Below are 27,373 nucleotides of genomic sequence, written 5' to 3'. Positions count from 1 at the left end.
CTGTTCACTGTCCATCAGAACGTGAGCTTTATGAAGTCAGGGCTTGGTCTGCTTTGTTTGAAGCTGTACTTCCATTATCTAAAAGTAGCCTGGCAAATTATCAGCACTGAATAAATATTTATTGGAAAAATTGACTTGAGCAAAACGGAAATTATTTACATGTTTAGCTAGAAAGGATGCAATTCAAATAAATTGCAAATAAACCTAATCAAATAACTATAAATAAATAAATCCTCATGGGAGGAATCAGAAAATTATTAGTTACTCTAGAATACCCTCTCTTTGTCCATTTTTTAACATTGTTTATCCCTGCTTTTTGTGTGGGTGCATGTGCATGCACATGTGTACACACGTGTTGTTGGTCTTATTTCCTCTTACAATATCGTCTTCCTCTGCACAAGTAGAAAAGATGTCTATTGGCAACTCCAGAAATATATCATCTCATAGCAAGTTCAGAGGAAAAGGGAATACTTCTTGTTCCTGGATATCTTGTATCAAGCCCCAGAAAGGAATATGCTTTTGGGTCATTTGTTCACCCTTTGTCAGAATTACTAAAGTGAGGAGGACAGGTAATATGACTGGAAGGCCTGAAACACATTCTCACTGGTGAATAAGTGTGTTTCATAGTGTAAAGATTGAAGCTGTAGCCAACTGAATGAGGAAGAGGGGTTTCTGTAAGTTGAAAAGAAACTGGGCAGAAAATATGCTACATGCTACTATGGGTTCAACTCCACTTGTAGACAAAGGGAGATGCTGTATCCTAGATCTTGGTTAACTAGTATTAATAAAAATACTATTTCTAAACCTGGGTGTGACCCTGGAATCTATTTTATTCAGCCTTCATATGGCCTTAAAATCCATTTCTGTGTAGACTTCATACATTTCTATAAATCAATTGATTTTGGACCTCCATATGAAACCCATTTTATATTAGATCCTAAATAATCACAGACTACCAGAAAGAGTTCCAGTAACAAGTATGGAAATAAATGGTTTGTTATGACTAATAGATCTGTCATAGAAGAGGCAATTTTATCCTAGTACAAGGAATGGGGAATATGGATGGTATACCAGAAGGATGTCGTTGTTTGTAGGAGCCAAAGGAGTCAAACTCCTCCTGAGGATAATAATGTGAAAAGTGTGCATGAGGCAGAGTGGGGGTCACTCAGCAGCTACAGCTTGAGCAAGAATACCTATCCAGATCAAGATCTAGAGTACAAGAGAAGCTGTGATAAAATTTTCAAGGTGAAATCAGGGAAGCCAGGAATCCACAGAAAAGAAGCAACTGGGAGGTCAGTAGGATATTGAGTGTAGACTCAGGAAATTGCTCTGGCACATTATGATTCATCTTTTAGAAGCTGCAACCCAGGGCCTGTTGAGAGGCAGCCAAACTGGACATAGGCTTTCGTTTTGTTTCATAGGTCTGAGTCATTATTTAGATAGCCATACCCATTATATTATAATCTCAGTTCAAATATATACTTTTGAACTCCCAGTAAAATATAATTTGCTTGATGGATTTGATTCAACTGATTATGTTTTGGGTATTGACTAAGGCCACATCCAGTGTCCCACCCCAGTCACCAATGTTAGCATTTGGACCTATTCATTGCTTATTCATTTTCGTTGGGAGCTGTTTCCACAGCCTGTTTCACAGCCCCTATTCATTTTAAGAAACTGGTTCCTTTTTATCCTGGCTCACCACAGTCATGTTAACCAATATCAGGAACCTTCAACTTAAACATATTAATTACCTGTAATAGCTAGTAAATTTTAATTCAGCAGTATTTCAATATCTTCTTCCTTTGTAAAATTTAGAGCTTGTTATTTTTTCCAAGTGGCAAACAAAAATGAAAATAATCTACACACACACACATACACATAAAAGAAAAAATCCTAAAGACCTTTGAGAGTACACTGTGACCTACATTAGTAGAAATGTTTCATCTATTGAAATTGACTGAACTGTTTCAAAACATCGTTTGTAGGGCTCTTGTTAGCCATATTCCTTTATGTTTCATGTTAAACACCACATAATAGATGCTGACGAATGGGCTCTAAAACATTTACATGCATCAGTTAGTTAATAAACTTTTAGGGAATGAATCATTAATTTCTTCAAAATAGATAGTTTTTATAGTTATATTCCACTTAGGAGGTAGAACTTTCTCCTGGTTCACAGATTTTATCTCTCATATGAGTGTTTTTTGTTTTTTTTTTTACCACAAGTACCTCAGTATTCTTTCTCTTTTACCCTCCTGAAGCAGGGGAAATCAGAGTTTAACATTTTTCTCTGGCACTGAGTATATAGATAGTATAAAAAATAAGTGGCTTTTGGCTCAAATCCTTGCTGTGAAGTTTGTAACCAAACTAGATTGAGAGAAGTTGAGAGAAGATTCGGTTGAGAGAAGGCTCTGCCTGCCCACTTTAGCATGAGAGTCAATGGCTACATTGTGAACTGTTTTTAACACCAATTAATTGTGTAAAGTTGGTAGACCTGTTTCTCACCAGTATACTGAGTATGCTCATATGCTTTAAACTTACACTAATGCAGTTGGATTTTGGTCAATGGTTGCTCTAGATCTGTTTTCTAGAGAAACTTGGCAAAGATATTTGCAGTTATTCCCACATGCTTTGCACCCAGAATCTAATACCTATGCCAAGATCATGGGTAGCATATTGTGTTTTTCTTTTGTTTTATTTTTTTCTCTATAAAAGAGTGTTACACCATTAAAAAGAAGTCCCATGCTTCTTGTTGAAAGTTTGGCTTAGGGTTCCATTCATCCTTTTTCTATTTAATAGTGCTAGGTGATCGAGTATGTTACAAAATAGTTTAATGGGCCAAAATATGAGCTTGGGTACTGGATTGGAGAACATGTGAAGGACTTGACCTCTCTCTTCAAATCTAAACCTTGGGATATGTAACTTTGTCTGATGACAGTCGATTTTGAGAAGGAACTCTGGAACAGCTAGAGCATAGACTGGCCTGGCTTTATAAAGACAGACCATGCTTAACATGCCTGGAGACTGGATGTGAAACCCCCAGTTGCCCAGGTACAGACAGTCTGGAAGGACCAAAAATACCAAGGATGGCACACTGAGACTGACCCCGAAAGGACTCCAGCCACTGGGAGAATGGAGCTATTGGATTGGCCATTCTCCCTCTAATGAGGAAAAGCTAGAAAAGGAACAAATAAAAGAACTAATAATTTTCACCCCAGTGCTATCACAGCACAGGAGATTAGAGGAAATAGCCTGAATATTTCAGGGAAATTTCTTTGCTGTGTTCAATCTATTTACATATAGATAAAACCTGGTATAAAATCAAATATAGACAAAAGTAAGGATGAGTTTAAGATTACTCTATTTTTAGTGAAAGTATGTTGTCCCTTTCTAAAAGCAAAATCCTTATTAGGTAACGATATTTGGGGCAGTTGTCTTGATTTTTGAACCATAAAATATAATACTCTTGCATTGTTGACATACCTAATTAGCATATAATATATGTGTGTGCAACAACTCTTTAGAAACTTTGTCTGAATTTGTATACCCTGGCTGTTTGTTCAGAGTAAACCCCAGAAAGTATAACTTCATGTTTGAGTACAATTTTTGTTGTTGTTGTTATTACCATTATTAAAATCAGAAGTAGAAAATGAAGGGGTTATACCCCTACACCATACCTCCAATAATTCTTATTTTTGATAGAAATGCAATTTTAATTTTGACATACAACTCAGTGCAAGCATACTCAAATGCAGTTGTTGTGTATTTTTATATTTAATGGTATCATATATCTAAGCACATATTCCAAAATCTGATGTTAGCTGTGGATTGTCTCTCAAGAAAAATATACATTACACACATGTAGAAAATTTAGCATACATTGTACGGGGTTTATGGATAACCCAGGGGTTCACTCATATTTATCAGTTTCAGAGTCCCTGACTGGAGAGAAGCCATCACTATATGAGTTGTGTGAGTGGTTTTTGAAGTGAAAAAAAAAATTTCTGAATTTCTTAACCATCTAAAAGACAACATTTACTTATCTCTTCCTCCTTCTATATATTTTGGAAAATAGAATTACGATTTGTAATACATATATTGCAGTAATTGTATGCATTTAAGCATAGGGTGGTAGTGGTCAAAGATTCAAATAAAGTGCTTTGTATTGTTTGATATACTGCAATACACTGTGGACCCTCAGCATTAGTGCACTAGTGAAGGACTGTCTGGTTGAACACTTGCTTGTTTCTTTATGGGATTTTCACTGATACCCAAAATAAGAAAAGTTTTCCAAATTATCGTATAATATTGAGAAAACTACATTACATATATAAAGTTTATATATGATATATACAGCTTATGTATGATATGGTTTATATGCATATATGTCTGTATCTATATCTATGTATAGAGAGAGAAATGATGAGAGCAAGAGAACATGGTCTTAAAATTTTCTTTCATAGCTTTCCAAATAGGGATGCAGACACACTATTACGTAGTCCAAGAGACTGAGGATTTTTTTTATTCTTCTCTTTGGCAGCAAGGAATTACTTTATTGGCAGTTCTTCTCAATAACATGTCAAACAATTAAATGCATATGAAATGCCTGCAGTAAGCCAACTTCATGCATTGCCTCTACTTTTCCACAGCTAAGCTGCCAGCCTCCCTCATTTACATCTTTCCCAAACGAAACCTTCCCAGCCTTAATCTTGTGGAATTGGTTCAAGAAGGTACAACTACAGTGAGGCTGAGCCATGTGTAGGAGCCTTTCCTCTTGCAACCCTTTCCACACACCTTCAGTGGGCTTCATCTGGTGCATATAGTTGAGGGGGTAGTTGCATGAAAGCTAAATTCCTCTTTGCAGAAATGAAGGCAGTCACTTTCTTATTATTATTTGGGTCATTTTCTCAAGGGAAAGAAAACCCCCTTACATTGTCATATTGTCCGTTTTCTGAAAGAGTTAACAATTATGTTTGTTTTACTGTCTTTTGTGGGACTGTCTGGTACAAAAGGGAGAACAGTGTTTAATTGAGAAATAAGTCCATGATTAGCTTCTAAATCCAACTTCCCACAGTTTACCATCTTGACACAAAATCCCCACAGTGGAAGACAATTTGAAGTTGAGTTCTCTCCCTGTTCCACATCAAATTCTAGGCCTAATCTTGATAATGTTTATGGGTGAAGAGGTGAAGTTTCACGGAAGATTTGGTTAGATTCATTGAGGTCCCCTTATGTGCTAGGCACCGTATGAGGCATTTTTAAATATGCTTTCTTACTTAATTTTGAAGATATCCCTACAGAATAAAATACTCCTAACAGTAATTTGTAAATGAAAAAACTGAATTTCAGAAAGATAAAGCAGTTTTACCCCGAGTCACAAAAATAATAAGTGGCAGAGCCAGAATTTGGACTTGGGTTTTCAGACCTTTTACTTCCTAAAGGGCAACACTCAGAGGGCTTAGGGTCAAGGTGGCATAACTCCATGCCCAGTTCTGACCTTGTGGCCTAATTCTGTAAGTGGAATTTCTGCCTCATTCCTGAGACAAAACCACCATATTTCACCCTGTTCCTGAAAAAAACAAGTGCTTGAATACTTATCTGAGTAACATACCCAGATTTTATAATGTTTCTCCTCTTAGATTTTTCCTCCTCATATACTTACTGTAAGTTGTGCTATCTATCTACCTTCCTGCTGGCACAGATCTCTCTCATAGTGTTCAGTCACATGCCTTCTATCACTAGTACACCAGGTTATCTCTTGCTGGACAGTCCCAATTTTAGTAATTAAACTCGATTACTTCTTACTGTCAGCTATAGCATTCTGTGGCCTGCAGGATTTCCAGTTATCTGACCATGCCAATGTGTATAAAGTTATATAAATGTCTTGTTCATACAACCAATGAAATAAACTATGAGATGAGCAGAATAATTTGGGGAAAAAAAAACAAGCCACAAAACTCCTTATGCCCTTCACTGTTTGAGATTGAATATTAAGTTTAAATATCTGGATTTCTCCTTATAAATTCTTCTATTTTTGCATATTTCTCAGATATTTTTAAAGATAATCTCTAATTGTAGAAGTGGTTTATATGTTTTATATAAATCCAAGATAAAATTTGCTTTTGGAAAAAAATCTTAGGTTGCTACACTGTCCTTCCTTTGATAAGTAATTAACAACAATATTTTGTTTTGTTTTGAAAGAAACCATACTTTTTTGAGTCAGTTTGAGTACAAAGATGGTCTAGTCTCACTAATGCTAATACTAAGTAAGCATGTATAAAATTAAATACTGTGTACTCAAGATGGCCACTAGATTTCATCTAAATCAACCAATATTGCTTAGTAGTGGTTTTTACTAGGTTTTAAAGAATTGAAGCCTCATCAAATTCTATAGGGGAAAATAAGGTTCAAGACTGATGAATGATGTTGACCATGGATATTGAAGGGTAAGGGGTAGAAGTACATGACCTTGAATTTGTTTAGTCAACACTATTTTCTGCCTGCCTTAATAAGGTTTATTCCCATTGCTTAATCTGTGATTTCTTCCCTCCTTTAGTGCATTGACCTGGTCTTCCTCATATCTCCTGGGTTAGTTCAGTTAATTCATATATGTCCACAGAGTCATTAGTTGTAGCATCAACTTGAGAATGCTGAGATAACTATTTTGTCTACACTAAGAAAACCCCTATTTTTGTCAATATCATATTCAACTATCAGACAAACCATTTAGCAGTTGATTGTACAACCAACAGAAATGGCAAAAAATCAATAAATGTTACAGCAGAAATACCATGCACTTGATTTTGACTGTACAAAACAATTCATGTATTTTGCAAAAGGCCTTCCCTGTTCTAAATGAAACTAGTCACAGCTTTATCTCCCCATCATTCCTTATGCATGACCTAAGTAATAAAAAAAATGAATCTGAGGCTTCCAGAATGTGCCTTTTTATTTATTCATTCTTAATCAGAACCTTTCTCCAGGCTAGTTTCTTAAATTGGGTCCAAGACAAATCCTTTCTGTGGGACTGTGTCCATGTTGGGTCCATCTCACAATCAGGTAAATGGTGTCTTTGGCTGTAGCCTCTGTTGGTTCTTCACAATCTTTGGACTTCAGAGTTGGATTTTGGGAGTTCTAATCAGCTCTACTAATCTGTGAATATATGCTAATTATTTAACTTGTCTGAACCTCTATTAAATTATTTTTAACTGCCTATAATAACAACATCACATCGATTTAAGTGGTAACTGAGCTAATGCATGTTAATGCACTTAGCATATAGCAAGCTCTCATTAATGATTTTTAAGTGCAATTCTTATTACGGAATCAACTGAGTCTGTGATTTCAACTGAGATATCTGAAATGCAGATATTTACAAGACCGAAAGGTGGGTAACTTCAGGTGCATATGGTAAAACATACTTTATACAATCAATTTATTTTAGGCATTCAACTTTTGGGGTATTTTATAAATAAAGCTAGTAAAGCCAACTTTGGAGTTTTCATATAAATGATTTTGCCAAAGGCATAATTATTTTCTCTGCATTATGTGACATTTAGTTAGTAAGATTCTCATATTGTTTTATAGGTCTCAACTCAGCATCTAATAAACTACCATTTCTCCAACACTTCTCTGCAGAGCATTCTCTGTTAGACTCCCAACTATATGTGTCAACTCTATTCTTGTAGTTCTGGGGGAAAGAAGGTCCCCCTCCTGGAGCAAATTCCCCTAGGAATCTGGTAAAACTGAAGTAAGGCAAGGGGAAGGGCAGGTTAGGAGAAACCATTTTTATTGCTCACAGTGTGTTCAAATTTGCTGGCCAGGCTCAGCACATCTGTCTCTCATGGCTGCAGAGTGTGCATTCTCCAAGTCTATTCTCCCCTGTTTCCTCTAGCAGACTGCTCAGTGCTCCATTTCTCTGTAGCCATGGTGTGCTCTCTACCTGCACCCTAACCACTTTTGGGAGGAATTCCATGGGCCAGTCCCTGGTGAATGGCAGATGCCAGACCAATTACATACCACTAACAGAGGGGACAGAATAGCTATTTTCTCTCTACCCTTTGCCCTTGAGGCTGTGGGAGGCTGCAGCAGTAAAATCCTATTGAGATGTAAGTGGACTTAGCTGGAGATTCTGGAAATTCTGCCATTTACTCCACAATTCCTCATAACAACTTTACAAGAGAAATTTTATTATCTCCACATACATACGAGAGAACTGAGTTTTGGTCTTGTTAAGGTCAATAATACACAGTTAGAGAAGGATTTCAGATTGATTTAGTTTTGACTCTAAGCCTTACATTCATTACACTCCCAAAAGTTAAACTAGAGGTCTTCCAATCCTGCTCAGGTGGTCACTCATGAAAAAAACTGGTACACATATGATCCGTATGAGAAAATCATTTTGGAGTGTAGCAAGCTTATTTAAAGTTCAAGATATTGACTCTTTTATCACATTCTCATTAGTAATAATTAGCATCATGATTGATGTGAGTCCATGAAGACACACTGAAGAGGTTTAGCTCATGTGTTTGAGGCCAGATTTGGCTGTACAACAAGGAAATGACTGAGCCTAAAATAATTATTTTGCTTTAATAACTGCTCAGTTAACTTAAACATAAGATAGACAACCTCCTCCTAAAACAAACATATAACAACATGAGAAAAGGGACAAAATGTCCTCAACATTAAGTAATAAATTACTGTTTGGGAAACAAATTTAAGTTGTAGTATTTATGTTTATATTATCCCCATTTCATAGGAAGAAGCTGATGTAGTACATGAAAACCTTGATTTATAATCTCTAAGTTAAATATATGTATATATGGGTCCATATAGTGTGTGTATATGTGTGTATTTAAGTTAAACGTATATTATATGTGTGTGGGTATATATGCACATCCATCCACATACTTTCTGTCTTAAATGTCCCTCCGTTTTTATGGTAAATTACTTTCCAGTTCATTCTTGAGAAACTTAATCCATGATTAGAGAAAAACGATAATAGTTACTCAAACAGTTTTGAATAACCAATGCATGGGAATTGGAAATTAACAAAGTCAAAATGAGCTCTAATAATTGTAATTAGGAGGAAGGTATGTTATCAGCAGATGCTGCACTAACAGTCCTATTATTGGTGGTACATTACACCTGTAAGCAAATCACAGAGCTTGTTGCAAGAAATTTGGAAAACTGCTCATAGTAAATCAGTTATTCATTGGCTTTTCTGGGATGAGTATCAGGCTGGTGAAGCTGACTCTTTAACTATAGAAGATGAGTTTTTTTGCCAGTTATAGATAATTTCCCATAATTGAAATAGAATTAATAACTAATCTCAGCCAAGTGTTGGGTTATTAGTTGCTGTGAGGAGAAACTACTTGGAATCTTCCTCAAGCACATTTTTAGTTAACAAGTTATCGATGCCTACATATTGGGTATATTTTTCTCCTTTTAGTGTGAAGATATCTCCTTCTGTATCCTCAAATTAAAAAGAACTAAAAACTGGCCAATTATTATTAATATCCTTAATCTCTGTAGTCTCTATATTATTTTACTTTTAGATAAGTTGTTACAGATAAGTCTATGTTGGACCTAATTAATAATATTTAAAAATTACTTAGTTTAAGTAACACATTAGTATTATTTAATCTTCACCACCAAGGAAAATAATTACTTTGTTAATTTCACTGTAAAGATGAAGAAATTGAAGCTTAGAAAAGTTGAGTGCCTTGCCCACCATAAGTACTGAAAGAATGAATATTTAAACACTGAGACTAGTGTTTGTTCTTAATCGTTCACTGTACTGCTTTTTTCTGAGGAGTATCTGACTATAATAACCCGGGAAAGCTAATATTATATGTATATAAATAGTTGTTTAATTCCATGGACAGTCATTCAATAACTCAGGTGTTCCAGGCATAAGAACAACAAAGAATACAATAGTTTAAAGATATGTCTGTCCTTTTAAGAACACAGAGTATTGAGTGACTGTAATAAAAAAGGAAAACCAGAAACATTGTATAGTAAACACCTGTTTGGATTATTGCTTTTTATTTTTAGTAAAGTGTCTTTCATTGAGGAAATTTTTCTGACATTTTGTTGTTATGTTCAACAAAGCACTTGGTTTTCCCTCTCAGTATATTGCTACCTGATTGTTACTATTAGCAACTACATTGATTACGTTTGTTAAAAGCAACCCATTTATGAGTATCTTTCCTTCAGCAAGTGATGGATGAATTCTTCTATAGCACTTAATGAGATGCAATAAATTCCATTACTTTGATTTTCTTTCTCTTTTAAACTGTAACCACAGTAGAAATATTCACTGTATGGATAAACAAAGTCTATCAGCAATGGCCCTCCATGAATTGAAATATACTTACGATTTTGGAATTCCCTTAAATGGAATTTTTGATTGGGATGTTTTGAGACCTGCTATGGTTGATTGGAAGAGTTGAACCATGTTGAAGTTAGCATCCAGATTTCTTCCCATGGTAGGGGCTGGACTCCATATAATGTGATTGGGAGTCTACTAGGAAAACCTTTATACCCACAAAATACCTAAGCTCTCACAGTTGCTGAAATCCTCAACAACATTCATCCTTATGAATTAAGCATTGCCTTTGAATGATGTGGGATTCTCTGAAGAACATCTCCACTGAAATTCATCTGATTTAGTCATCAAACTCTAATATTCTAGTGAATACTATGAGGCAAGAATAGAGTGAACATATAGATAATAAATGTTATCAATATATAGATGATACATTATCAATATAATATATAATCAATATAATACGTGTGTATATGTGTGTGTTTGTGTATATATGGCATGATTCCTGTTACTCTATTAATCCACTTTTCTATAGCATCTGTAATTAGTAATTTTCGACATCTATTAAATTCTATACATCCAATGTTCAATCTCAATATAATCTTATTTGATACATAAATCAAATAAGTACCGCAATTATACAAAATGAAAACTCCAGATGAGTTGGGGTGAAATATGGCTATTTTGGAAAGAAATGACATGGAATATTAAGCAGGGAAAGTAAAGTGTGAATTTAGGACTTGAAAAATGACCACAGCAGGAGCCAGAGTTCACTGTAGAGTCCCTGAAAGAGCATCAGAGGAGAGACCAAACAAAGAGTACCGGGATTTCATTGACTTGCTCTAAATCCCAGGTCTAGAGTCATAATATAAAACCCTGTGTGATTCTGTATAACTAGTTCCATTAGTCCTTTTGAAACCTGGCAGAGGGATCAATCTGAGCCTGATTATCCTTGAACTTTCCCCCTTTCATCTATATTTTGTCAATGGGGATAATGGCATGAACATCAGGTATTATAAATGTAGTTTAGACCCTACAATCTGTCTGCTTTGTCTATTAGAGCAGGCATCAACTATAGGGAGAAAGCATACTAGATCATTTGTGGAATTTTCTGCAATAATGGAAATGTTCTGCGATCTGCACTGCCCAGTATACAAGCCATGAGCCACAGTAAGCTATCGAGCACTTGAAATGTAGCTAGTGTGAATGAGGAACTGAATTTTACTGTATCTCACTTCAATTTATTTTAAATTTAAATAGCCCTATGTGGTTAATGGTGACTTTGGCCAGTGTAACTCTCAATAGAGTGAACAGTGGCACAGAAGAAGGGATCATGTGTACTTGGAAATTGGATAGTGATTTGTAAATGCTAAAATGCAGGTGAAGGCTATAGTGGGGTTTAAAGATGAGAAAGACTTTCTAATAATAGGCCAAGTTGTAAGTTTGACCAGAGTCACTGAAGCTTGATAGTGTGACATGATGAAATCTCTTTTAGGAAAATCTTCTTAGCATAAGAAAGAATGATATAGGGAACAGAGAATTAATATGGGATGAATATTATAAGGAAACAAGTTAAATATAGTTAAATCATAAATTAATGGCAAAGGAAGAAAGTAAAATAGTTAAAGAAATAATATAAAGTAGAATTGACATTACTTGTGGCTGATTTGAGGTTTGTGTGTGTGTGTAGGGAAAAGAATTTAGTCATGAAGATTATTTGGGGATTATTAGCTTAGGTAATTAATAGATGATAATGTGGAGGCTAGAGGGAAATCTTGTTTGACAGAGTGTATTAACTGTTGCAAAACTGCATAACAATCAAGCAGCTCAGTGACTTAGAACACTTATTTGTCATTGCTCGTAAGTATACAGGTTGACTAATTGTTGGCCAGGCATTTCTTAGAGACAAGGAATGATGATATTACTTAGGAACACTTACCTGGTAATTAGACATTGTTTTGGCTGATAAGGATATCCTCAGCTTGGTTGACTGTTCCACATATCTCAACTGGTAGCTGGCAAATCAGAATATATTCTAACGGTAAGTCAAGGAGAGAAGTATAAATATTATGTACTTTTTAACCCTCTGCGACAAGTTTGCTAATGGGCTATTGGCCAAAGAAACTCATGTGGCCAAACCCAGAGCCCATGCAGAAGGGTGCCCTGAAAAACGTGAATAGAGGAAGGCATGAAAACTTGGAGCCGTAAACAGCATCATTTTTCCAAAGTCCTCCTGTGCACAGTTACTTATGTTTCTTCTACATGAAAATACCCTTTATGCCTATCTTATCCTCCTTTAGTGATCCATATAATCATTGGTCATTTTATTGGACCCAGAGTCCAGGAATGCATGATTCACATGAGGTCCAGATACAGTTTCGATTCTCATGATCCAGTGACCTATAAACTAAAAATACAGGTTATCTACCCAATATCCTACACACTCATAATATAATGAGATAAGCCCCAAAAATGAACTAAGATACGATATGAAAAAGAACTTCCAACATCAGCATTCTCTGGAAGACTCATGCCAGAAGATGATCATCAAAAAACCCCAACAAAGATCCACGCAGTGCTACAGGTGTAGATGCACTCATCCCACCAGTTCCTGGACTAGACATGGGAATGAAGAAGGAGATGTCTAAGCTGGCCTGTGCATACAGTAAAACAACAAATTTGACTGGATCTATACTGTTGGAACTCAACCAAGAATTAGGAGAAGTACAAATTATAGCGCTCCAAAATCTTACAACTACAGACTATTTACTGTTAAAAGAACATATGGGATGTGAACAGACCCCAGGAATGGGTGGTTTTAATTTGTCTGATTCCTCTCAGACTGTTCAAGTTCAGTTGGACAATATCCACCATATCATAGATAAGTTTTCACAAATGCCTAAGGTGCCTTGGTTTCACTAGAGTTTTCACCTGATGGCCCCCCTGTAACTGTGCCTGCCTTAGGTTGGTTTCACTGGAGATGGCTGGTAATTACAGGTATACTTTGGTTATGTAACTATACTCCTATTATGTTAATGTGTGTGCACAATTTAATTAGTAGTTTAAAACCTATACATGCTGAAGTTACTCTACAAGAAGATATGTCAAAGAAATAATCAATCTTCCCATGTTTTCTTCTGCCTGCTACTTCTATAGCTTTTCTTCTTCCTTCCTAATTACAACCCTTAAATAGAATTTGTGCCTCATATAAAATTTACTGAGTATCATAATTCTTCCAAGTGGTAAAGATACCTCAAGACAAATGCTGGGCATAGAAGCCACAGGGCATAAATATGCATAGAAGTAAAAAGCTAACCTTTTCAAACAATAAGGCTTCTCTCTCACTTACCAACTTTACATTTCCCTGTATGGCCCCGGACGATGACTGGTTAGCCAGACATGGGTAAGATTCCTCAAGGGAGGAACAACCTAAGGCAGGCACAGTTGCAGGGGGGCCATCAGGTGAGAAATTTCGGATCAACAGAGGTGAGGCTTAGAACCTCACCCCCCCTGTTCTGAGAGAAATCTTCTGCATCCGTGGATGTTTTATTGCCCTTGTCTAGCTTGGATTAACACATAGTCTACAGGCACACACCTGATCATCTACATTTGCTCTCTTACAACACTAAACTATGTTTTCTACCTTTATCTTGTATCTACCTACCACTTCAGCATTTTATTAAAAATAATAATAAAGAGAGAAATGTTTTATCCACATATAAATCAAGTATAAAAATCAAATGAGTATTCATATTTGAACTGACTATTTATAGTTCATAATGCATGAGCAAAACTGAAAGTTTCTGTGATGACTGCCCTTGTACTGTTCACCATGTAACTTATTCACTATGTAAGAATTTGTTCTCTATGTAAGAACTTGTTCATTATGCTTCAGAAGATTGGAGACTGATGAAAATTAGGCTTGGGGTGGATTAATGATTGTGCATTGAGCATTGACTCCCCTATACAAAATTTTATTGTTGTTAACAACCATTTGATCAATAAATATGAGAGATGCCCTCACAAAAAAAATAAATAAATAAAAAATAAATGTTATGGAGCCATTAGAGATAATGTTTTCAATGAGTTTTTCATAACATGAGGAAATATTTACCTTATATGCTTAGAAAATTGCATATATATAGTATGATCTCAGTTATGTAAAAACTATACAAAGAAAATGCCTGGAAGGAAAAATAAAATAAAATAAATAATAATAATAATAATATAATGAGATAAGGACAGGATAACTTCAAAGATCAATGGATGAGAGGTATATAGCAGTCACTCTTTCCTAAGATTATGGAATCCAGCTGAAATAATATTACAAATTGCCACTACCCCTGGTTTAGTGTATGTGTGGGGGGTGTTCCTTGATTAAACCCAGTTTTTGCTCCTTAGGAGTGGCTCCCTAGACCACTGTTCTCTACTCTTCCATGGAAATAAACTATTCCATTATTTTTTATAACTTATGGCTCTGCACGTTGTAATGTCTTTCTAAGTCCATTGCCCTAATTTTTTCACTTCTGTAAAGGTCATTGAAAAATATACTCTTTCAGCTACTCTCTCATTGTGATCCATGCACATATAAAAGTAGAGGCCCCAAAGCCTTGTACAGTTTGAAACACACAGATTTCTTCTACCCTAGGCTGAGGACATTTTTACCAATATTGTTATCTAAAAAATTTTGTGGATTTCCTGTGAATCAAATATTCCATTCCATGCCTAAGTGTTACCCCAAGAGTTTTTCATTAAGACATACCTTCTGTTATCTTACTCAGTGATATTTTGGGTGTCTTTGCAGTGGGATAATGCCTTTATGACTTAAACAAATCATTTCTACTAGTTAGTTGAGTCACTCTTGATTTGATCTTTGCCCCAGGTATTTTACTTTAAGAATTGTTCTCCCAGTGGAGATTTTGGAGATGAGAAACAATTTTATGCTCTATCCAGAAAATACTGGCCCTTCTATCTCATATACATATGTAATTTATAGAAGTCTGCACACTTTCCACTTTGTGCTTGGTATCTTGTTGCTCAATTCCAAAAATTTATTAGGTACATTTAACATCTTCCAACTTACTGCAAATGGCAGTTATGCCAATTGTTTGACATTACATAATGTTTTTTAACTGCATCCTCAGTATTTTTCTAGTCTTCGTTCAATGCATTCCAAAGTCAATGCAACATATTAATGGCTTTTTTATAGTAGTACTCTATCCAGTTCCAATTTCTGTGTCAGTAGGTCCTATTGCAATAATGCTTCATTGCTTAGATCTTTAAATGATAATGATTTATTAATGTTCATTAGTCTAGAAATTAAGTTGCTATGGGTTGCCTGACCATTTCTTATGGACTCAGGTCAAGACACCTATGTGAATGTTTTGTGGTTTCCTTACTGTTGGCTGATGTAAAGATGACTGGGACAAGTACCTAATCCATATCTTTCAGCCTCCAGTAAAGAGACCTGGACATATTCCCAAAAGTTAAGGAACAGAACTATAAATGTGCAAACACTTTTTCAAGGCTCTGCATGCATCAAGTTTACTGTTGTCCCATTGGCCAAAACATGTCACATGGCTCACTAAATCCAAAGTTAGTGTGAGAGAGCATTAACAAAGTTAGGGTACAACAAGATATGGAAATTGGGTATATCAGTGTAGTTAGTCTAACATAGAGACCATGTAAAAAGTTTGGTTTTGAATAAGAAAAGAGACAAAGAAGCTAAGATAATAGCATTGGAGTTCTTCTATTCTGGACTAGAAAGTCTGAATCTGTATTGAAGGAAAAGAGAAAACAGTGAAGAATTTTAAGCAAAGGATCGATATGATACTTTACATTTATCTTCCCAGAAAAGTCATTCTGCAGCACTGTGTAGAAATTTATAAAAGTTATGGCTTGGAAGCAGGGGAACTGGTTAGAAGAATATTGTCTTAATTCAGGTGATAAATCCTATGTGCCTAATTAATTAATAACAGTGGGTACAGAGGAAATATTATAGGGTATTTGATGGGGTGGGGAGAACTAAGCTTGAAATCAGTACTTTTAACTGTTTGGAAAAGTGAAGAAGAAAAGAATAATGCTACTAGTCCAACTTAAAGTTGAATTTGTTTCACTGCAGATGATCCCAAATTCCTTTCTCTGAGCTGTTAGTTCATATTTCAGACTGATGCTTAGAATCTCCTCCAGATTCCTAGTCTCAGCCCCAGGTAACTGAGTCAAAGAAATTTGTTGACACCCTCAAATAAAGCTAACACAGGCCTTTAAGTAAATGAAGACTGATGTATTTTGAGTGTTCTTTCAAATATGAGTTCCTCTAAGCTTTGATTGTTCATTTTTATTTTCCACTATTAAATCATATAGTAAGATGCAGACTACATTCAGTGGTGTGTTGGAGCCTGCTTATATTGACCTGAATTATTTCTGTTGTTCCTGTGCTGTTTATGCTAGACACAACATGAAAGGCACGTTTCTCTTTTACCAGAAAGTGTTGCAGGTGTTTTTTTAAGAAAAATAGTCATTTTTTATCCCTGACGTTGCACTGACAAGCTTGGAGTGTCTTCCTTGTCCATGGTGAGCACCTTATGGGATATTTGCCAAATGTAACAGAATAAATATAGCAAAGAAAAAAGCATGGCATGAGATGAATTGTTCAAGAGAGATACACATACATATGTTTCTTCTTTTTATTAGGTGTTTTATCTACTCTTTAACAACTGTACTAGGAAACTTTTATGGTGGGGTGAGGGGAGCTAAGTTCTTTTGGACATGATTTTGAAAGCAAAGTAGTTCAAGTAAAAGGAAGCCTGACTGGATGTCAATATATTGAGTGAGGGCCATCTTAAAATGAAGTCAAAAAAAAAAAAAGCAAACTGTACAAGAAATCTATGATAATAAAGGGAAATCTCATCAAAGTAAAATGAGGAGGTAAGAAGAGGGAGCTGTACCACTCCAAGTCAATTACAGGAAGAATTATCAAGTACAGAACCAACAGAAGAATTGTTAACAGAAGGAATCATCAATTACAGACCAAGAAAAAAATATATATATATATATATTGCAGCTGCTACAAGAAATTGCTTCTGCCATTCAGCCAACAAGAAACTTGTCACCCTGAACTCTTGCTTTTCTCCAATGGACTTTCCTTCAAAACAACCCCTCCCAACTTCTTCCTTCTTCTCCATAAAATAACATTGATCTACTTTGTTTGTTGGACTTGCTCATTGTTTTTTTGTCTTAGCTTGTATGTGCTGAATTGCAATTATCTGCTATTCCTGGGTAAACCTATTTTTGCTGATAAAATCACTGACCATATAATTTTTAAGGTTGGCAAAGCAAAAATGGGCTCTTTAAAAATATTGTAAAGAGAAACTCATTACAGATAACTCAGGTAAACACCTCCGGTTGACTACGGTAAAATGTTTCATAGGCCTCTTTGTGGAATCTTCAAAATAGACTCAGCTCAGATTGTATCCCTGTATCTAATATTGGAAATTGTGAATTTAGATGCACCCATTCAAGAAGCACTTTTAAGTAAATCTCTACCCCAGAATATAGCATACAACTTTTACTTTGGCATCTAATGAAGGGATTGCTATTCAGATAATAACTGACTAAGTTAAATCAACATCATTTATCAGTGGATTTATTAGGTGAATGTAATTCTGTGATTCTCAGGCTACTTACATTAATGCTTTTTGCATCTGTTTTTTAAAATGTTTTTCATTTTATATTTTGTCCACTCCTATATAGTGTCACCTATAAATAAAATTTATATAATAACTGTTCTAAATCTCCAGTGTTTAGGTTGAGAAGGTGAAACAGGTTTCATTCCTTGCAATACAATAACTGCAAATATAAGGCCATGATTGTGTTTGCTAGACTATCCATGGAGAGAGGAGCAAGGGGTGGTGATTGTCTCCCATGTTACATGTTTCTGTGTTTTCCATACATTTGCCTTTCTCTCGTTAATTACAAGCCAAGGAAAACTGAGCTTCTTGGCTCTAGAAAGAAACAATTTCCTTCAGTTTTATTTTAGACTAGGGCAAGGCTTAGGAGCTTGACACCTATATTATATGACCACCAATCTAGAAGAGGCATCTCTAGCAAATCTCCAGCCAGACTCATTGACAAAACAAGTCCACAGAAATTGACATTGTCTCACAGTCTCTTGGCCATGTTACATTTTAAATTCATACTTGCAAGAGAGAAAAGATAGTGCCAGAGAAGGAGAAATGGCAGTAGATCCTATGGTTGAATAGTGGTATGATGGATTAAAAATGGCCACAGATTATTTGCAGCTCCTCCCATCATGAGTTGAAGTTTCTTTCCTCTCTCCTAGAACCTAGACTGAAATTTGCTGAAAGAAGATCTTAAGTGATTTCATCAAACACACCAAAAAATGCATGAGGTGATAGATATGTTAATTAACTTGATTGGGGTGATCATTTCACAATGTTGTATACCTTAAATGTATTCGATATTTATTTGCCAATCAAACCTCATTAAAGCTGTACAGAAAATAAAAGGATAATGAAAGAACTGGCTTAAGAACTCCTGTGATGCTGCAGAGTCCATGCTCTTAAATACCACACTGTACTGCCTTTCAGCAAAATTATCTAAAAATATTAGAAGGATTTATCTTCATCTGGAATGCCTTTAAGAGGGCCTTGTGAGGACTTCTGAGCTGAATGGAGGATGCAGCCATCTCATTATAGTCATGCTGTGTAGGAGAAAATCAGACATTTTTCATTAAATGTCTGGTGTGATTGCATTACTACATAAATTGCAATCTGAAAATGAAAGAGCATCTTTTTACTCATTAAAATCATACCTAAAACTGATGTGGAAAGGAAGATTACTATGCAGTGAGTATAGCAAGAAGGTGATGATTTAGTAATTACATAATTTGTGTTTGCATGCTTAAACTGTTGCTTAGTCTTACTGGAATATACTAGATGTGAACCTAGTCTTTAAATTTAAAAGTCTTTAAATTTCTAAAAGAAATTTATAGCACCTCTTCTTCTCTACAAATACTCCATAGCCATGGTACAACTGACATCCCATAGCATTCCCTAGTAGTGTATATTATTGTCAAATGTTAAGAGCCTTAAGAACAACTAAAATGTACCATGAAAGTAAATTAATGGAGCACATATGGTGATCCTGCATTGTTGATTGACTTTTATCATCTTTGCTCACTCACCACAGAGGAAGAGCTTACCTTAAGCATAAAATTAACAATGTTCAATCCTTTTAAAACTTAAAAGAATTATGGATTCTGAATGTTATGCTAATACCATCTTATGACTAAAACCTTATAATTTCCTTTGAAATTATCTCAAATTTGCATTTATTTAAACAATCATTTCAGGTGAGCGTTTGGGGTGTTTTTTTTTTTTGGCTTCTAGACTATAAGATTAAGTTCATAATTTTACCTGTAATGTCAAAATCCAATTGTAGTCTTTCTGATTCTACAATTTGTAGCTTATTGTAGTTTAGGATTAATGAAACTAAGAAAGACAATATTTTTGTGTCTGGATTCTAGCTCCCACAGTGCATGACTTCAATGGAGTAGATATTCTTTGTAAAATCTTGTTGCCCCAAAGTCACATAACAGTAATAGAGAGCTTTCAGACATGAATAAATAACCCAAGGAGAATAGTTCTACCTTTGAATACATACAGAAGTAAAAATGTAATAATAATAGTTAACATTTTAACATTTATTGAGTGCTTGCTGTGTGCCATGCATCATTCACATGCTTTACCTACACTATCTGATATATTGTTCAACAATGCCCTAGTATACATGGTTATTGGAAATCTACTGTAGACCCCTTGGTCTTGATGTTTTACTTCTACTTACAATCCTGAGGGAAGCGAGTAGTTAAACTGTAATGGCCCTTACAGTCTTAATTTGATCCATAAACCCTGGCAAGGAAAAAAAGTCTGTTCTGAAGACTTGCAGAGAACTTACAGGGAGGAGAGGAGACTAGTTGTTAGTGAGGAAATCCTAGCCTGTAGTACTTCAGGTGTTCTCATGTGTGGACTCTTGGTTTAAATGTGCTCTGTGTTTATCTCAATTCTTTCTTTTGTCTTTACTGAATAACCTTTATAAAGAAAAATAAATCATTTAAATGGTAACAACTCATTCTCTGATTATAGTAGTAAGAATTTAAAAATGGTTTTTAAATGGAGGAATTTCTATGTGCGATACAAAATTAAAGAAATATTATGTAACTATGAAGACTGTTTACTTACAGTGCCAAAACTAAAATGTAAACTGAATATGAGCATTGAATGATATAAAATTATTTTTATATGATATGAATGGAAAGAAATAACATGGAAAATTGAAATCGCTTTTTTTTGTTTTTGTTTTTAACATACTAGGACTTGGGTAAATTTATTTCTCTGAGAATTAACTTACAAATACTAAAGTAAAACTTTGAAGGAAAAATTATTTAAAAAATTAACAATAACATCTTGTGCATACATTTTCTTATTTCTGTGTCTACTGAAAATAAAGCAAATGGTTTTTAGCCACAATGTAATTTTGAGTTAACAAACCATACAGTGGTATTATTCATTTAAATCTAAAATTTTATTTTTAATGTGTCATTCGCTATAGTCCATCAGTCAAAGAAAGCATCCTTTGGAGCTTCCAAGCCACTATGTGAAACATGTGGCTATTTCCTTAGAACACTTTTAGCTTAAGTTGGAAGTTCACACTAGTAAGGGTACATATAATCCAGGACATCTTGTTCTCTAGTAAAATTTCTTATTCATTCAGAATTGTCCCAGAACATGATAGGGGATTTCCCTAGTAAATCCAGAACTTTCCAGATTAAAGATGGTGGTGTGAGAAAAGAGACAGAGGCTTCCTCCTAAAACCATATACAATTAGAAAATATAGTTGGTGCAACTAATCCTGAAAAAGCAACAGGAAAAAGGACAGCGCCAGACTGCATACACCTGGAGAAAAGAGCAGACCTCACGGAACAGGGTAACCTACCAAAGCTGTGGCCCAGCAAAACCCAAGCCCTTCCCCAACTCCAGCTCAACGGTGGAAGTAAGAGAAACAGAACAGGGAGGCAGTGGAAGGCCTGGGACTGCTGAATACCCAGCTGCGGAGATCTGCTCTGGGAGAACAAACCTATATTTCATGGTGCTTTCATGATACTCGCATGATTACAGAGTTGGAAAGATAATACAGGCAGAATTACTGGAGAGACTGAGATTCCAGCCATTTATGGAAAGCAGGGATCCATATCCGGCTGCTCTGGGGCAAAAGCTTATACTTGTATGCTCGGCCCACTGGTTCAGGCAGTGGAAACAGGCATAGCAGCCAGGAAGCAGGAAACAGCTCTTTCCTCCCCCAGGCACCAATACCGCTCCCCTGCGACCCCCATCATTGCTTCAGGGGCTGAGCTGCTCCAGAGTAGAGCTTCTGAACACTAGAGGGCACCATATACAAATATGAAACGCCAAGGGAACCTGGTCCAGAGTAAAATTAATGTAACTCTGGAGAAAGATTTAAATGACATGGACCTTATGACTCTTCCTGAAAGGGAGTTCAAAATAAAAATCATCAACATGCTAATGGAGGTACGGAAAGATATCCAAGAACTCAGGAATGAATTCAGGTCAGAGATCCAATCACTGAAGAGCACGATGGAGGGTATTAAAAAAGGTTGGATACGGTGGAGGAGACGATAAATGAAATAGAAACTAGAGAAGAGGAATACAAAGAAGCTGAGAAACAGAGAGAAAAAAGGATCTCTAAGAATGAAAGAATATTGAGAGAACTGTGTGACCAATCCAAACAGACCAATGTTCAGATTATAGGGATACCAGAAGAAGAAGAAGAGAAAGAGAAAGGGATAGAAAGTGTCTTTGAGGAGGTAGTTGCTGAAAACTTCCCCAATCTGGGGAAGGACATAGTCTCTGAGGCCATGGAGATCCACAGATCTCCCAACACAAGGGACCCAAGGAAGACAACCCCAAGACACATAGTAATTAAAATGGGAAAGATCAAGGATAAGGACAGATTATTAAAAGCGCCAGAGAGAGAAATAAGATCACATACAAAGGAAAGCCCATCAGACTAACATCAGACTTCTCAGCAGAAACCTTACAGGCCAGAAGGGAGTGGCATGATATATTTAATGCCATGAAGCAGAAGGGCCTGGAACCAAGATTACTTTATCCGGTAAGATTATCATTTAAATTTGAAGAAGGGATTAAACAATTTCCAGTTAAGCAAAAGCTGAGAGAATTTACCTCCCACAAACCATCTCTACAGTTTATTTTGGAGGGATTGCTATAGATGGAAGGGCTCCTAAGGTTTAATAGTTGTCACCAGAGGAAATAGAACCACAGTAAAGAAAGTAGAACAGCTAATTACTAAGCAAATGCAAAATTAAATTAACTATCCCCAAAGTCAGTCAAGGGAGAGACAAAGAATACAAAATACGATACCTAATATATAAAGAATGAAGGAGGAAGAAAAAAGGAGGAGAAAAAGAAAAGAACCTTTAGATTGTGTTTGTAACAGCATACTAAGTGAGTTAAGTTAGACTCTTAGATAGTAAGGAAATTAACCTTGAACCTTTGGTAACCATGAATCTAAAGCCTGCAATGGCAATAAGTACATACTTATTGATAATCACCCTAAATGTAAATGGACTGAACGCACCAATCAAATACATAGAGTCACTGAATGGATAAAAAAACAAGACCCATCTATATGCTGCCTACAAGAGACTCACTTTAAACACAAGGACATACACAGACTAAAAGTGAAGGGATGGAAAAAGATATTTCATGCAACTAACAGAGAGAAAAAAGCAGAAGTTGCAGTGCTTGTATCAGACAGAATGGACTTCAAAACACAGCGAGTAACAGGAGACAAAGAAGGACATTACATAATGATAAAGGGGTCAATCCAACAAGAAGATATAACCATTATAACTATCTATGCTCCCAACACAGGAGCACCCACATATGTGAAACAAATACTAACAGAATTGAAAGGGGAAATAGAATGCAATGCATTCATTCTAGGAGAGTTCAACACTCCACTCACTCTGAAGGACAGATCAACCAGACAGAAGATAAGTAAGGAGACAGAGGCACTGAACAACACAATAGAACAGATGGATCTCACAGACATCTACAGAGCTCTACACCCAAAAGCAACAGAATACACATTCTTCTCAAGTGCACATGGAACATTTTCAAGAATAGATCATATACTAGGCCACAAAAAAGGCCTCAGTAAATTAAAAAAGAATGAAATTGTACCAACCAGTTTCTCAGATCACAAAGGTATGAAACTAGAAATAAATTATGCAGAGAAAATAAAAAATCCTACAAACACATGCAGGCTTTACAACATGCTCCTGAATAACCAATGGACCAATGACCAAATAAAAACAGAGATCAAGCAATATATGGATACAAATGACAATAAAAATTCAACTATGCAAAATCTGTGGGACACAGCCAAGGCTGTGCTAAGAGGAAAGTATATTGCACTACAGGCCTGTCTCAAGAAAGCAGAGCAATTCCACATAACCAGTCTAAACTCACAATTAATGAAACTAGAAAAAGAAGAACAAATGAGGCCCAAAGTCAGTAGAAGGAGGGACATAATAAAGATTAGAGCAAAAATAAATAAAATTGAGAAGAATAAAACAATAGAAAAAAATCAATGAAACCAAGAGCTGGTTCTTCGAGAAAATAAACAAAATAGATAAACCCCAAGCCAGACTTATCACAAAAAAAAGAAAGTCTACACACATAAACAGAGTCAGAAATGAAAAAGGAAAAATCACTATGAACACCATAGAAAAACAAAGAATTATTAGAGAATACTATGAAAAATTATATGCTAACAAACTGGGTAACATAGAAGAAATGGATGACTTTCTAGAAAAATACAACCTTCCAAAGCTGACCAATGAAGAAACAGAAAATCTGAATAGACCAATTATGAGCAATAAAACTGAACTGGTAGTCAAAAAACTACTGAAGAATAAAACTCCTGGAGCAGATGGCTTCACCACTGAATTTTATCAAACATTTAGTGAAGAACTAATACCCATTCTCCTTAAAGTTTTCCAAAATATAGAAGAGGAGGGAATACTTCCAAACTCATTCTATGAGGCTAGCATCAGTCTAATACCAAAACCAGGCAAAGACACCACAAAAAAAAAGAAAATTACAGACCAATATCCCTGATGAACATAGATGCAAAAATACTCAACAACATATTAGCAAACCTAATTCAAAAATACATCAAAAAGATCATCCATCATGATCAAGTAGGATTTATGCCAGGGATGCAAGGATGGTACAACATTTGAAAATCCATCAACATCATCCACCACATCAACAAAAAGAAAGACAAAAACCACATGATCATCTCCATAGATGCTGAAAAAGCATTCGACAAAATTCAGCATACACTCATGATAAAAACTCTCAAAAAAATGGGTATAGAGGGCAAGTACCTCAACACAATAAAGTCCACATATGACAAACCCATAGCCAACATTATGCTTAACAGTGAGAAGCTGAAAGCTTTTCCTTTAAGATCAGGAACAAGGCAGGGATGCCCACTCTCCCCACTTCTTTCAACATAGTACTGGAGGTCCTAGCCATGGCAATCAGACAACACAAAGAAATAAAAGGCATCCAGATTGGCAAGGAAGAAGTTAAACTATTCCTATTTGCTGATGACATGATATTGTATACAAAAAACCCTGAAGAATCCACTCTGAAACTACTAGATCTAAAATCTGAATTCAGCAAAGTTGCAGGATACAAAATTAACACACAAAAATCTGTGAAATCCCTATACACTAACAATGAACTAGCAGAGAGAGAAATCAGGAAAACAATTCCATTCACAGTTGCATCAAAAAGAATAAAATACCTAGGAATAAACCTAACCAAGGAAGTGAAAGACCTATACTCTGAAAACTACAAGATACTCACAAGAGAAATAAAAGAGCATAGCAATAAATGGAAACACATCCCATGCTCATGAATGGGAAGAATTAATATTATCAAAATGGCTATTCTGCTAAATCAATCTATAGATTCAATACAATTCCTATCAAAATACCAATAGCATTCTTGAACAAACTAGAGAATATCATCCTAAAATTCATATGAAACCAAAAAAGACCTCGAATAGCCAAAGCAATCCTGAGAAGGAAGATTAAAGCAGGGGGCATTATGCTCCCCAACTTCAAGATCTACTACAAAGCCATAGTAATCAAGACAATTTGGTACTGGCACAAGAATAGACCCATAGACCAATGGGACAGACTAGAGAGCCCTGATATAAACCCAAGCATATATGGTCAATTAATATATGATAAAGGAGCCATGGACATACAATGGGGCCTCTTCAACAGCTGGTGTTAGCAAAACTGGACAGCTAACCACAAGAGAATGAAAGTTGATTATTGTTTAACCCCATACACAAAAGTAAACTCTAAATGGATCAAAGACTTGAATGTAAGTCATGAAACCATAAAACTCTTAGAAGACAACATAGGGTAAACATCTCCTGAATATAAGCTTGAGCAACTTCTTCCTAAACCCATCCACTTGAGAAAGGGAAACAAAAGCAAAAATGAACTCACAGTACTATATCAAACTAAAAAGTTTTTGTATGGCAAAGGACATCATCAACAAAACAAAAAGGCATTCTACAGTATGGGAGAATATATTTATAAATGACATATCCGACAAGGGGTTAACATCTAAAATATATAAAGAGCTTACACACCTCAACACCCAAAAAGCAAATAACCTGATTTACAAATGGGTAGAGGATATGAAGAGACAGTTCTCCAAAGAAGAAATTCAGATGGCCAACAGACGTATGAGAAGATGCTGCACATCACTGATCATCAGGGAAATGCAAATTAAAACCACAATGAGATATCACCTCACACCAGTAAGGATGGCCAGTATTGAAAAGACTAAGAACAACAAATGCTGGCGAGGATGCAGAGAAAGGGGAACCCTCCTACACTACTGGTGGGAATGTAAGCTAGTTCAACCATTGTGGAAAGCAATATGAGGTTCCTCAAAAAACTAAAAATGGAAATACCATTTGACCCCAGAGTCCCACTCCTTGGAATATACCCAAAGAATACAACTTCTCCGATTCAAAAGGACATATGCACCCCTATGTTTATCCCAGCACTTTTTACAATAGCCAAGATACAGAAGCATGAATGGATAAAGAAGGTGTGGTACATATACACAATGTAATACTATTCAGCCATAGAAAGAAACAAATCCTACCATTTGCAACAACATGGATGGAGCTGGAGGACATTATGCTCAGTGAAATAAGCCGATGGAGAAAGACAAATGCCAAATGATTTCCCTCATTTGTGGAGTATAACAATGAAGCAAAACTGAAGGAACAAAATCGCAGCAGACTCAGAGACTCCAAGAATGAACTAATGGTTACCAAAGGGGAGGGTTGTGGGAGGGCGGGTGGGAAGGGAGGGAGAAGGGAACTGAGGGGTATTATGTTTAGTACACATGATGTGGGGGACATGGGGAGAACAGTGTGGCACAGAGAAGGGACATAGTGGATCTCTGGCAACTTACTGAACTGATGGACAGTGACTGCATTGGGGTATGGGTGGGGACTTGATAATATGGTTAAATGTAGTAACCACATTGTTTTTTCATATGAAACACTCATAAGAGTGTATATCAATCATACATTAATAAAAAATAAATATAAATAAATAAATAATCCAGAACTTTCCATCTTGGTTGGTGGTAGCCCTCTGTTGTTTACACTGTAATTGGACAGCTATACTACCTTAGAAGTTACATATTTTTTAGGAGAAAGTGTGGTATTCCTCTAGGAAAACAAACTAGAACAAATACCAATATTCTGGCACAACTACAAGGCAAAAATTATTTTTTTTAATAAAAAAATCACCTAAATCTGCTGCTCAAATGTCATCCTATAGAAGGCTTGATTGTGATAGTA

Source organism: Manis pentadactyla, chromosome 9, assembly GCF_030020395.1.
Source record: "Manis pentadactyla isolate mManPen7 chromosome 9, mManPen7.hap1, whole genome shotgun sequence".
Lineage (NCBI taxonomy): Eukaryota > Metazoa > Chordata > Mammalia > Pholidota > Manidae > Manis > Manis pentadactyla.
The sequence above is the reverse complement of the archived record's forward strand: the minus strand, read 5'-3'. Positions refer to the sequence as shown.